The sequence below is a fragment of the Lissotriton helveticus genome, chromosome 7 (assembly GCF_964261635.1).
Source record: "Lissotriton helveticus chromosome 7, aLisHel1.1, whole genome shotgun sequence".
Taxonomy (NCBI): Eukaryota; Metazoa; Chordata; class Amphibia; order Caudata; family Salamandridae; genus Lissotriton; species Lissotriton helveticus.
Window position 1 is genome coordinate 1,611,127,392 of NC_136068.1, and position 12,308 is coordinate 1,611,139,699.

The window sequence follows — 12,308 nt, forward strand, 5'->3', positions numbered from 1 at the left end:
GCATTTTAGCTGCAACCTGTCCCCCGTGTCTTTCCTGAACCCTGTGTATGAGGTGACCTTACGTGTGACAGAGGACATCGCGTTTGAGCTTTCATATAACATGATAGTGTATCGTGAGAGTTGAGGTCTTAGTTAAGTCGGAAGGACTCACTTGATGTTAGCTCTCCGTGTACAGTGTTTGGTAAAATGGAAAACCAGGACTGGAACATGGTGGTATGATGCGCATGGAGATACCTGGAAACATCAAGCAAATGTAACCTTGTCATTGCTTTGAAGTGTCCCAAGAACAACCCATTCCTGCTTCAAGGCACCCTGGGGTGACAAGATGACTCCTTCCTTGTCACTGGGTCACAACTTTTTCGGTTATGTTTTAACAAAGTGCATTCTGGGAATTGTAGTCTTGGTTAGTTATAATTAGACCAACACACCTGCTGACAAGGATATGTAAAGGAAAAGTACAGGAATAGGTAAGTGGTACCCAGGTGACCTGGAGCCATCTGGTTACGCTAAGGACCCCATCTCTAAATGTTTCCCTGCTTTGAAGTATCCAAAACATTTCCCCAAATGTCACTTTGCTTTGAGCCACCCCATACAGCACCCTCCCAATAAACTGAAAAGATTACAAAGCAGCTCTGTGCTCCAGGTCTAGAATTTCTGTTTGACATTCTTGTGCTTTCTGGGAGTTAAGGGGCTGGTTATCTCAACTGATCCTATTAAACAAAGACGCCTTATATAGAAAACCTTAGGATTGGCGCATTGTGTTCTTAGTGACATGGAGCCAACTGGAATCCTTTTATTTGATACATGAACCCCTCTCTGCCTGCTTTGGAGCGCCTTTCGCGTTGAAACACTGTCTGCATTTTTAGTATCTTTCACAGCCTTTAATCCCTCCACATTTTTCTGAGCTCTGACGTTTCCCAGTTCCAAGTGTAACACATTAAATCCAGATTTTTACTTTCCATTCTGGCACTTGTACTTGTGTTTATCCTATTAATAAAAAACGTGAATGCAAGTATCGGAATGAAAAGAAAAATACATGCCGGTTTAGCTACTCGTACAGCAATCCTGTACACTCTAATTGCAGCCTCAGCCTTCGATTCATGCCTGTTCTGCAGCACATTTCGTCTTAAAATCCCTGCCTGTTTAGCTGCAGTTTTGGGAGATTTTTTTTCCAGCGCCGTAGAGGCAGAAGGAAATCCTCCATTTTCAGAGTTGTACTGCGGGATAGAGACTTTTCTTCACCAAAGTGGCTATATTTGCTATGGAAGCTGCTGGTTTGGGGTATAAACTCTGACATGCCTGCCCGACGCCAGTTATGGCTACTTTACGAAATCATGTCATTTCAGCTTACACCAGTTTGGTTTCTGGGACTTGTAGTTTCCCTTCTTATACTGGGTTAAAAATCCAGCATACAAAGAAGTCCTGTTGGCTGCAAAGCAATGCCCGTCTCAAGGTGTCTCATGTGACCTTGAGGCAGCCTGGCAGCTGTGCGTCTTCGAAGCTGGGTCGTTATTCTTGTGTCAGAAGTGTCCGTCTGATATCTTTCTTGCTGTTATTCTCAGTAGCTGGACGCCATTACTACTCTGAGCTAAGCTATGAATAGCAGCAGGCCTAACTTGTAGATGACAAGTAGCGCTGGACCAGAAGCGAGGCCTTCAGCCAGTGAGAATGTTGCTTTATGGAGGCAGTAGTTGTACACAATTGCATGCTAGGGACGAGCCTTCAGTTCTCAGCATACAGAAGTCCTTTGGCAAAAAGGTGAGGCTGACTGCCAGGGATGCACATAGAACTGGGCTGTTTGGAAGCAGTGCTGACCACGGATTTGCCACAATTCCTCACCAATCTCGCCTGCCTGTCTCCTTTGTAAATCTCTGCATGTGGAATGCTCCCATGCTTGCCCTCTCGCGTGTGTAACAAAAAAACAGTTTTTAGGTCTTAGATATTAGAGCCTATTGTCACCAAATCTTTAACTTGTACATAGATTAGATTCTGGGTCCACCCAGAGAAGTATCATTTTCACACCTCATGTTATTGACTACTTGGTGTATCAATTCTGCTTTTTAGGAAGTGCTTCCACTGGAATGCAAGAGCGACTAATTTACCTCTGAATATGGCTAGAATGTGATAAATGCCGGCTCTGCATTTAAATAGCAATGTCATGTCGTCATCTTTTGCTCCCACAGGACTATCCCGGCATTGAGGCTTCACTCAAAAAAGGTGCCTAAGGCTGACTAAGACCTGAAAATAACCAGGTTTTTAAAAAGTTGTCACATTTTGACAAGTGCAAATTTGAGTTGCAGCGAATTTCCATGAGGCGGGGCCAGATGGGAGAAAGAATGGCCTCTGTTCTGAGTCGTCCAATGTGACGCCGCGACGGGAAGAGCCACTGCAGTATTGGAAGTTCTAAGGCTCCTGACCCGATGGTAGAACCTTCTTCTTGAATGAAGACCGGCCAGCCTTCCCCCTTTCAAAGCTCTGTGGGCATGGCAGAGAAGCTTGAAAATACTGTGCTTTCTAATGGGGAGCCAATGTAAAGATCTTAGGCATGGACCGAGGGGGAGCAAGAAGGAAGACAGAAGACCTGTCCGGCCTCCGCCTTCTGAATCACCTGCAATCTTGACAGAAGGGACTCAGTGGCAATAAGGAGAGCATTGCCACAGTCTATACAACTAGGTATAGGGGCTTATATAATGGACTTTCTACAGTTGAGGGGAACCCAAGGTAAAACATTTCCTAAGAGGGTGAAAAATGTGAGAATAAGAGCTACAAATTGACTTAACCTGGTTAGCTGAAGAAAGCTTAGCATTCGAAAAGAATGGCCAGATTTTTTTACCACCTTTTTTGGCCATGAACCGGTCCGCAACTCAGGCCATGAATCTTTCAACCAAATCTGCTTCGCTTTGCCAAATAATAGAATTGGTCTTCCCGCTACTAAGTTGGAGACCGTTATTTTTCATCCAAGAAGCCACTTCCCACGTGCAATCAGAGAACATAGCATCTGTAATTGCCTGTGTTCGCTTGTGTTTGCTCTCACAAGTCGAATCTATGGCATAAGTGCTTAATGTCATTTCCACTCGCTGACAGTATTGCCTGGAAGGGAAGAACTTGAGAATACCTTTTTCACGACAGGTTTAAACCATAAGGTACAGATTTCTCTACACATGTAGGGTGCTGGGTGTTTAATGGCAAGTGGTATCACGGGAAAGGGCCTGAAATCCTTGCAGTGAAATATAATCTCATTACTAAAACGCGCATTTGAGCAAGAGAAAATGGACTTCTTTCTAGATAGTCCGCAAATTGTCCCATGCTAGGTGAGATCTTCAACTGGTTCTGGCTTTTTAGCTGACATTTCTTTGCACTCGTGTGCCTATAGTCTTACTTTTCTTGTTACCGCTTCACCTTCCCAATATCTTTCCTACATCTAGGAAAGGAAAGCCTAGCTACGGGGTTGCCTACATAAGTCTTAAACTTTCATAGCTCCTAAGTTAGCCTGTCCCTTGCCAAAGTGGCAGTGTGGGCCGGAGGAGGGAGCTGGGGGCAGGGGTGCATAGGGGGTGTACAATATTAAACAAATAAATAACCTTACCTGATCGCCACCTCTGCCGTTTGCTCCATTGCGCTCTTCCTGCTCCTGGGACAGGTTCCCAGACTGCACTCTAGCCAATCATGACGCGGCTGGAAAGCAGACAGGACTGGCCTGAGTGCTGTGACTTTGCTCTCCCAGGCAGACTGGGAGCCTGTGCCTGCGTCGCTGGGGCTGGAGAATGCTTCACTGTGCATGAGATGTTTGGCTGGCCTGAAACGGCCAGCCAAACACCTCATGCGCACATTGCGCAGTGAAGGGACAAGGTTGCCCTAGCACTACTCCTCCAACCCCCCCCCCCCCCAAACAGTGTAATTCCCCTGCACCCACCCCGAAGACTCGTCAGAGTCCTGGGGCCGGGTCCAGGAGGGTTAAAATAAAACAGGTTAGAAACTCATTTTATTTGTTGGTGGTGGGGGGGGGGCGGTGCTCCTCCGCCCTAATGGAGGAGACGCCGCTGGTCATGACACCTTGAGTTAGTTATGCTGTTTTAGCCAACAATACTTTACGTGATGGGAGGTTTTTTCATTTCAAAAGGTTTTTTATTATGGCCTTAAAGAAAGATGTAGTGTGCTCTACTGGCAATTAAAGGCCCGCTTGAGTGTCAAAGGACCGAGCTGACGGGGCTGGGACTGCCTGTTGGAAACTTAGGAGTGCTGCCAGAGGCAGATCCCGGTGTAAAAGGTGCTTGCTGGCCTCCGGTGATGTCCGCCTGAGCCCCACCCCGCATTCCTCTATCCACCGCAGTGGCATTGGGCTGTGGCAGTGGCAGATGCCTGGGGAACCCAGAGTGGCACGGCGGATGTTGAGTGGATCGTGGCAAAGATGCCGCGGCCCACGTGGGCCGCGCTGAACACACTACAGCTGAGGTCTTGCCTTCCCTGCTGCTGTGGGGTAACCTCTACATCAATAGCGAGGGCCGACCTTCCCAAGGAGTGAAGCGGGGCCCCTCGCACCGCACCTCTGGAAGCACCCACTAGGCGGTGAGGGTACTCTCACCTACTTTCCCTAATCCGCACTTGAGGCGTCAAGATGTGGCAGAAGCCTGGGGGATCTGAAGCTGCCTGTCGGTCATCAGGTAACCCGCAGTGGGGACTCTGACCGAGCAGGCCACGCTGGAGCGTTCCCCTCGCCCCTGGAAGATCTACCTGGGGGCAAGAATACACATACTCCCTACTTGAGGAGAGGCCAGCTGCTTTTTTATACCTTGGGCTTCTGGAAGATGTCCTGTGGCCAGGTGGGGAGGAGCCATGCCACGGAGTTCACCTGCTGCTGGTAGGTGCTTGTTGGGCGCCCTTGGTGCCCCTCAGCGTGAAGGAGCCGTGCTCGCTGCCGGCAGGGGACTGCCTGTCCCTGTAAATAACATGGCAAAGAGGAGCCCTGCTGTGGACCTCGCCTGCTGCCTGTAGAGCGCTGTGGACATCACCAGCTTGGGGATCCCTCTACCGCCTGTGAGTGTAACACCCGGAAGGCCTGGCTGAAAGCAAGAACCCAAACAATGGCAAGATCATACATGCTGTGTAAATATATATTTTATATTTCTCCAACCCTAATCGCTTCAACTTTCATTAAAATGTAATCTTCAGTGAATTTGCAACTTGCATATATAACTCTAACCACTAGTTTCTGTAGTAGATTTATGTATTTACTACCATTCTTATGTGAATTTAGAGGTTACCTGTTTGTGTCTTTTTCTTAATTTGCAACTTGTGTGTGTGTGTGTGTGTGTATATATATATATGTTTGTATATATATATATATATATATATATATATATATACAATCTATCCTACTGGCAGTCGCCAGTAGGTATATATAGTTAGGACCTAGTTTCCATAGGAAATCCACAACATTCTATTGGGAATAACTTTGGCGCCGGTTAATGAATCTACGTGAATTTCTCAAAGAAGATGGCCCGTTACGCTCCGCTCCTTCCCTGAAAGTTTGAGGGGGGTTCGTCAAGTGGGGGCTGAGATAAAAGGGGGGTCCCAAAACGTGTTTTCCCCATGCAAATTTCCATAGGACCTTTAGACACGGCTACAGCCCAAACGGCTGAACGGAATTATTTGAAATTTGGTAAAATGGAAGAGACTGGTTCGCAGATTACGCTTTTCTTTAAATGGTGTAAATCCGTCCAGTATTTGCTGAGAAAATTGCATTTAAAATCACTTATATATCTATAGGCGCGCACCCGTGCGCGCACTGGCCAGCCCGCTTATTTTAATTAATTACGAGTGCCCACCTCGTTTTTGTCCCCGCCTGCCTGCCTGAAATCGGGCCGCCGCGCTGCCCGCGGCGACCCGGAAGTGCTGGGGCCGGCCGGCCAATTCCAGCACGGCCGGCCGGAAATGCCCGCCCCCGCCGCGAGGGGGAAGAAGGAAGACTAAAAGCAATGATTTTTTAACAGGAACAGCAGCTGCAGGACTGAAAACACTGTATACGGATCTCACAAAGCCCTTTACACTGCTGTTGAAGTTTGTTGGGATGCGGCTCCCTGGGGAAACCTCTGGATACACTATAGTTACACGTATGGCTCCTGCTAACGCCACATGTATCCGACTCACGCTCTAGACACATGATAGTAGCCCCACTTTCATTTCTGCGTGAAATGTGTTTCCTGCGGGGGGAGGGGTCTGTACTCTTTACTGCAGGTAAGCTCTGCGCTGTTCTCACTGGGCTTTGTGACACCTAGAAAGGTTTGTTGAAATGGAGCGGAGGCAGCCGGGGGCTTTCTATAGCCGTGGCAGGCTGCCGCCAGCACTCGCAGCCCACTCGTATCTGCTGCAGCTATTTATATAATTAATTCTGAGCCACCACACGGACTCCTATCCACGCGCTGTCCAAGTGCACTGCAGACGCAGGAATGCAGGTTTGTCTTTGTGTTGTGCTAGGGTGTTGGCAATAGCATTAGAATAGCACACAACAGCTATTGGAGTGTCTCTGTGTGCTGCTGCCTGTGTCTGTGCGCATGTGTATATGTCTGTGTGAGCGCTTATATGTATGTGCTGATGTGTATGTGCGCATATGTTTGTGTACCAATCCTTTTGTATAACTGGGAGATTCTTCTCCCAATAGCCCGAGTTGTGCTTCCACTATCGCAAATGGTAAAGTGTAAGACACAGCAGTGGGTCCCAGCATGCCCAGCCCTCTTCTTCCCAGGATCTCTCGTCTCCATGAAGTGCCTCGAGTCTCACAACGCTCCTTGACTCGCCTCTCCCCATCTTCCAACACATGACTGTGTGTGCTGTGAGTTAGCGTCCAGATGGGTGCACACAGGGCTTCTTAAAATAGCTGCCTCACACGTCATCTAGCTGTGCGTGGTTCTGTTATTGTAGAACCTGGGCTGGCAGTGCACTGCACTTTGGCATGCTGGCTAGGCCTCAGTCTTCTTGTGAAGTGCCATCCCAGTCCCCTGTGCATATAATGAGGAACCTCAGTCAGAGACAGGGCTGAGGCAGGCTAAACGTAAAATCTGTTGAAGAACTGGTTTACAGCATATTTTCACTCTTTGTGTGTGTGTGTGTGCTTTGAAAGTAGTGCAAAAACACCGCTATGACTGTGAGGAATGTGTGACGGTGCAACAATGTTACCTACGCTCTGACCCTTGATAAGAAATAAAGTAAAGAGGCAGGGCAGAGATGTGTTACAGGTAAGTGACCATTTCCGTTGGTTGGATGGTCTTGGTTTTGGGGTTATTTTACAAGCAGATCAGTTTGAGGATTGGGCACATTTTTTATTTGTTTCTAATGTTTTCTACACACTTGATCTTTAAAATGCTGTTTATGGAACCCCTTTTCTCAACAATTTGAAGTAGTGTAAAATCGACCATTTGAATCAATTTTTTTCAAAATGTTCTCACGGGGTAGAACCCCCCACACTCATCTGTTTCACTTCGGGCTCACTCATTTCGCATGCTCATTATACTCGGGTACAAAATGTATGCCTTACCTCTTTCAAAATCCACCAGCCACCAATGTATGTTGCACTGCCAGAGATATAGTACTCCGTGAGGTTTGAATCTTGCACCAAAAAAACTATGGGTGCATCCGCAAAATAATTGTGTGGAGTGCCTCCTCTGTACCGGTGAGTGCGGGAAAGTACTGTGTGGCCCAGCTGGTCTAGCGGAGTTTCCAGGCACGCTGCAAAGTGAGTGCCCTAGGGCTGGGCTGGTCCAAAAATTGGATCCTTAGGGCTGCTCAGGTGGTCCCACAAGGATATTAACATATTTAAACGTTATCCGCTAATAGAATTAGCATTTTAAAAACCTTGCAAATTCAATGAAAAAACCATAGGTTTCAGGCCTTATATAGTTAGGAATTAGCATTTAAAAAACCTTTGAAATTCACTGAAAAAACCATAGGTTTTAGGCCTTATATAGTTAGGAATTAGCATTTAAACCTTTGAAATTCACTGAAAAAACCATAGGTTTTAGGCCTTATATAGTTCGGAATTAGCTTTTAAAAAAACCTTTGAAATTCACTGAAAAAACCATAGGTTTTAGGCCTTATATAGTTAGGAATTAGCATTTAAAAAAACCTTTGAAATTCACTGAAAAAACCATAGGTTGTAGGCCTTATATAGTTAGGAATTAGCATTTAAAAAAACCATTGAAATTCCTCCTATATAGTTAGTTGGACTAACTATATTTGGCGCACCCGCAATCCACTGCTGATGATGTCACATATTACATCATTCATGACATGGTCAGTGACATCACTGATGACATCTCAAATGACATCACTGATATCACTGACATCTCATTTGACATCACTGATTACATCATTCATGTGATAATACGATGCACCTCCTCACACTCTAATATAACCTTTGATACACCCAGTGTTAAATACAGACTACCATTCTTGAAACCATTGACATACCAATACCAGTTACTACATAGGCACTCACTGATTCCTAGGTCTACTCACACATCCACTCATTCACCCATACAATCACTCATACATACAGTCCCTCATCAATGCAACACTATCATATGCACTCATACACCTATGCAGACACTCGCACACTGCCACTCATCCTTGGAGTTACTCACACACCTAGTCAGTCATGAAAGAATCAATCACACTTCCATTTCCTCATCTATACAGTTATACACACAACACCTTACTTATTCAAACATATACTAACACATACTTACTCTCTTATACAATCACTAATACAAGTACAAATTGATCTGCACAGAGTCACACACCTCCCAGCCAGCCACACACTCAGTCTCCCATACAAATACTTGGGCAACCAATCAATAACCCATATAGCCACTCATATAGCTACTAATCAACGCATGCAGCAGCTTACACAACAGACATACTGATGCACACATTCACACAGTTTAGTCACTAACCTATGCATTCAGTAAGACACATTTAATCACTCACACATACAGTCAGTCACGCACCTACTAAATCCTTCATCCAGACACTTATACATCCACTCGTTCTTCAATATGTAAAACATATTTAAACTTTACAGAAAAACAGTCACTGGATGATTTGAGATGTCATCAGTGATGTCATCAGTGATGTCACTGACCATGTCATGAATGATGTAATATGTGACATCATCAGCAGTGGATTGCGGGTGCGCCAAATATAGTTAGTCCAACTAACTATATAGGAGGAATTTCAATGGTTTTTTAAATGCTAATTCCTAACTATATAAGGCCTAAAACCTATGGTTTTTTCAGTGAATTTCAAAGTTTTTTTTAAATGCTAATTCCTAACTATATAAGGCCTAAAACCTATGTTTTTTTCAGTGAATATATATATATATATAAAACTCTAGCCACTAGTATCTGTAGTAGACTTATGTACTTACTACCATTCTTGTGTGAATTTAGAGTTTTTCTGTTTGTTTCTTTAATGAACTCATGTACTCTGAAGTCCTTATGTTATGTAACTGGTCCTTTTGTAAAGCTGTCTGACATCTTTGGGTAAAGTTTGCGCTGTAGAAAATCGTATTACATGAAAAAACATAAACCGGCTTCCTCCCCAAACTGGCCTGTTCACCCAGGAACTCAACCAATCCTTCTGCAATACTTTTAACCTAAACAACCTTGACTAACATTGAGGTTCTGGTCTGAACTTCTTCACAAAAGGAAAGCTTCCCATGAAGAGTCTGCCAGCTGACCAAACTCCCTGCTGAAAGCATCTAACAAGCATTGGCAATGCTAATGGGTCTGGCTTTAAAGGAATGTTGTATGATCAAGTGAAGCATTAGAAGTAAATAGCATGGGAATAGTTATGCATTTGTGTGGAAGCAATGACCTGTAGAATATTGGTTTAGATTAAAGGTAATGAGTCAGTTGCACTGTCACGCAAGATCGAAAACTCCATATAGGTTAATGACCCCGTGCCTCCCATCTGTGCTGCTGTTAAAATCCAACATACATTATCTAGTTACCTAAGACCCTTTAATAGCACTCCAGTACCACGTGTGTACCCTTGAAAGTTCAAGTTCAGGCAGCTTGATAAATAAACAATGATCACAGCTGCTGGAGACTGAACACTTTTTAGTGAAAGCAGTCAATTTCTGCCCATACTCCTGATTCCCAACATGTGGGCAGAGACAAAGGCCCACTAGTGGTCCACGCATAACTGTATGGCAACAGCTGCACTCAAGTCAAAACCTAAAAAATGACAACCAATACCAACCATTCCAAAAATCTAATTTATTTTCACAACTCGCACTCCCAGTTCCTTCTCTCCTCACTCCCTTCTCTTGTTTTTTCCATTGTTTGCCATTCCAAGTGGTCCCCAAATTTTCTACTCCGCTTCTTTTTAAATGTCTGATCTCTCATTTCTGCAACAATATAAATGTATCGCCTCAACTTATGACCAGTCTCTTTCCACATACGTATCCCTGCCGTCATTTAAACTTCCCAAATTCTCTCCTTGGTCTTCCTCCCCCAAAGTGCAAATCCTATATCTGGGCAACAACCTCCTTTGTGCCAGCTCAAAGCTGAAACCATTCATCTGATTGGCTCCCAAAAAACGCTGTGCCCTTCTCACCTCCACCCTCCTCCATTCCTGAGGACTCCTGCTTGACTAACTCTACCTGGATGCTGGAGAGTAAATGCTGGAGCGAGAAGAGGGTGAATCCGTGCACCGAAGAACGCCAACAGGCCCGATGCTTCTTCAAATAGCTGCCTCAAAACTGTGCACTAGAGATGTTGGTGGTTCATGGTGGCCAGGGTATAAGTATATTGACCATGTCAAGACTGTATACAAGTCATACATGGCACAGCTGGTAACTGCCTTGCCTCAGCAGCCAGCACGGTTAAGAGGAACAGCTGCCGCCTCCTTTTGGTGTGACTGGGTCTGTCCTGTTCTAAGTCTTCTATGTATACCCTCTGCCTGCTCACTGGCCTTTCAGTCTGACTCTGCTTCCCTCCTACGGAGGAGCAACAAACTAGCGATCAGAGTGTGCAAAAGCGGTGTATGTGACCTCTGATGCAGCATGCTGGGAAGGGTAGGAGAGTGCCGAGATCCTGTCGATGCCTCTGGCTCATGGTACTCCATGATGTTGGGCTTGGCAAATGTATGCAGTAAAAGGACCCGGGCGGGCTAGGGTTATCGAGCCTCCCTGCAAGGCAAGATTTGGGGCTATTGTTGAGGATGTAAAAGTTCCAGTGTAGATGATGATCTGAAGAGGATCCTTGCTATCTGCCCATGTTCTTAGAGAAAGCTGATGTGACGTAGGCATGTGACGTACTCTGCACTGAGGTCTAAAGGAGACTGTTGTACAGTGTATTCCTGGGTACTGCATATGACTTGATTACCTGGATTTTTGAAATCATTTAGAAGCTCTAGTTGAAGGAATCCCTTTCCGTGCACGCAAGTATTGCTAATTGTCATACTACACAGCCCATTCTTCATAACGTGTCCATTCTCTGAAATCCTTAAAGCCCCCATACACTGATAAATGCAAAACCTTTGGAAAATGTATTTTTTGAATCTTAAAAATAGAGTAGAGAGCCAACCAATAGGCCTGTCGCGACTGAGCACCTGCATCGCAACTGCTCAGCAGGTGGGACGGTCTTGACAACTGAACTTGGACAGAGTTGTAGTTATATTATCACACATTGAACTAATCAGATCATGGTGGATCTTTAGGCACTCTCAGAGGAACTCCAAGGGCGCCTGTAGGTGAGGCTTGACCAGAGGGGATGGTGGGTGGTAGTGACCAGGCCCTTGAGTGCTGTTGGCAGCCAAGGCCTTTGCACACTGGAAGGTGGAGCTTGTTAAAACGCTTCCTTTGGCATTCTGCCCAACTGCATATGGGTGATATAAGCCTCTCAATTCCCAAAGGTAGGTCTCCGGTAGTAGAGTAATTGGAAGAAGCTGCAAATCTGGAGGTCCACAGGGGGCAGGAGGGAGAAATCCTGAAGCTCACTTAGTCCAGCATCCTGAACCAATGTCTGGAAGCCTGTATATCAGAAACGGAACTACACCTATTTTACCTTCACATATCTCCCTAAGTGTAGGTGAGTTCCTCAGTGATCTGGGATGATGTGTTGAAAATTAGTACGTTTTGGTGAACATTATCTGCGCCATCTTGTCTCTTCCCCTGATGCCACACTTTTGTCGTGCGCGCCCGCCATTTTTAAGATGCTCCGATCAGAACGAACCCTTTTGCATGCTGCTAGCCCCTGACATAGCCCTTCGCCTTCACTAAGCCTGCACACTGACCACCCCCTGCTTGC

General features: G+C 45.6%; 1 protein-coding gene across 6 annotated transcripts in view; it reads left to right on the plus strand.

The window, feature by feature from the left end:
- Window positions 1-12,308, plus strand: part of LOC144770594 (DNA-directed RNA polymerases I, II, and III subunit RPABC5-like) — a 77,734-nt gene that overhangs the window by 56,651 nt on the left and 8,775 nt on the right. The gene's annotated exons all lie outside the window — the stretch shown is intronic.